We start from the raw sequence: 2,400 nt of genomic DNA on the forward strand, positions 1-2,400 counted from the left end.
CCATGAAGTTCACTCACCGTTTCATTGTCCTTCATGGTTAGATTTTGGAGCTGATTCAAGAATAGGTCCCTCTTGGCAATCCGAGAATCTCGAGTTCCCTCTTGGAGCTCGATGAGTTTGTTCCATAGGTCTCTTGCACTTGAGAACGGACCTACCTTGACGAGTTGATCCTTGGCGATTCCACATTGCAAGGTGACCATAGCCTTGGCATCGGCTTGTGCTTTGCGGAGTTGTTCGGTAGACCACTTTGACGACTCGAGTTCCTTACCTTCTTCATCCTTTGGTGGTGTGAAACCTTCCTTGACTGAGAACCACATGGCTATGTCGGTTTTGAGGTAGTACTCCATGCGGCCCTTCCAATATTGAAAATCTGCTCCTTCAAGTAAGGTGGACGGTTGGTGCTAAATCCCTCCTTCATGGCCATTGTTTTGCTCTTCGGGTTGTTAAGCCGAAATGAAGAGCACCTGGCTCGATACCACTTGTTGGGACCTTAGATGGCTAGAGGGGTGAATAGCCTCTTTGAAAACACTAAACACAAATTTCTTCAAGAACTTTGTTAGCACAGTGGAAATAGAAAACTAAAACAAGAAAGCACAGACACTAACTCAGAGATTTACGAGGTTCTGGGATAACTTGCCCTACTCCTCGGTGTCCGTAAGGTGGACGAATCCTCTTGATCTTCGGTAGATCACACCCCGAAGCTATCCGGCTAAAGGATTCTCCTTCTCGGTGGAGTAACCTCTCCACAAAGTCTTTAACAGCAGTAAGAAATTAAGCACAAGACTTACAGTAGTGGCTCAAATGAAATGATCAAAGGAAGCTCACAGCCACAATCAGCGAAAAACAAGCACACTGCTTCAATCTTCCAGAGAGTTTTTCTCCACAGTTTTTCACAGCAAGAGCACACAAAATCCTTGTCACGAGAGCCTCTCCTCTCCACCTTCATATGCCTCTCTGCTCTGTAACGGATCTCTGCCAAACCTGCAGCAAATCCCTGCAACCGTCCACGACGTCGCCAATCACACTTCTTCCTTGTCTGATTGTCTCAGCTCCCACCAATGGCATCCTCGTTTCCACTGGTACCTCTGAGCTTGAACCTATCAGCACAAGTCAAGCTGATTTCGACCAAACGGCTGCCAGCAGATCGCAAACGAGACGTTGCTACCAAAACTGGTTTGTCCGCAGCGAGACACAGCAAAAGCTTTTTGTTGCCTTCTACTAATGATCCTTAATTTGAATTCACCCAACATCGTAATCTGTAACCTGAAACTTCGAGAAAACTTGCAGCAGATGGTTAGAAATGAAATAGGTAAAAGCAATTGCGAATCAGAAACAATAAGAGAAAGCGCATGCAAAACAAGCCATCGTGGATCGGTCGCCAGACCGATCCACGCTCTATTTATCGCCACCGACGGTCGGGACCGATCAGGTGCTTCGATCGGTCCCAAGACCGATCCACCCCTTCACGCAAATCTGCCATCTGATCGGTCCAGGACCGATCAGATTCACCGATCGTCCGTAAGACCGATCAAGATCCACCGCCATCGAGATCATCCGATCGGTCCCCGATCGACAAGATACACTCGATGTGCTATCGAGTTATCGATCGGTCCCCGATCGACAAGATACACTCGCAGTGCTATCGAGTGTTGTCTGATCGGTCCCCGACCGACAAGATACACTCGCAGTGCTATCGAGTGTTATCTCGATCGGTCCCCGATCGACAAGATACACTCGCATGTTATCGAGTGTTGCCTCGATCGGTCCCCGCATCGATCAGAAATGGATCGGTCCGCACCATCAGCCGCGCTTAGCACCGGATCGGTCCGCAGACGATCCAAAATCGTGAGTCTCGAGTCAAGCTTCCAAGCTTGCTGTCCTCACCCCTGACGGTCCAGAGAGCGTGCTACCGAACCCTCTCCGACCATACATGCCAAGCTTCCACACTTGGACTTCCCAATTGCCTGGTTTCACTCACCAGGACTTTCCAAATGCCTAACATCCCAGTTAGGACTTTCCCACTGCCTGGCTTCACTCACCAGGACTTTCCCGTGCCAAGCTCCTCGCTTGGACTTTTCCCAATCAGGTCAATCAGGTTAACCAAGTCAACCTTGATTAGTAATTAGTCTGAGTTAATTTAATATCTGATTCAAACTTAAATCAGTGTCAACATCAAAACAACATCCAGGTCAGACTGTATCAACATTTCTAACCTATGAATCAGGGCATAAAGTAAGAACGAATGGAAAGGGCGCATCACAGCGATGTCTCGAGTAGTCAGTGGTAAAATGTAAAGGACTACAACCCTATAAAGAGCGTAGTCCTGGACTCGAAATTCTACTGACCTGAACTGTGTCACCGTGGGATCTCTCTCTCCCCCGAAAAAATACGAATAAATCG

This window comes from Zingiber officinale, chromosome 5B (assembly GCF_018446385.1).
Source record: "Zingiber officinale cultivar Zhangliang chromosome 5B, Zo_v1.1, whole genome shotgun sequence".
NCBI lineage: Eukaryota > Viridiplantae > Streptophyta > Magnoliopsida > Zingiberales > Zingiberaceae > Zingiber > Zingiber officinale.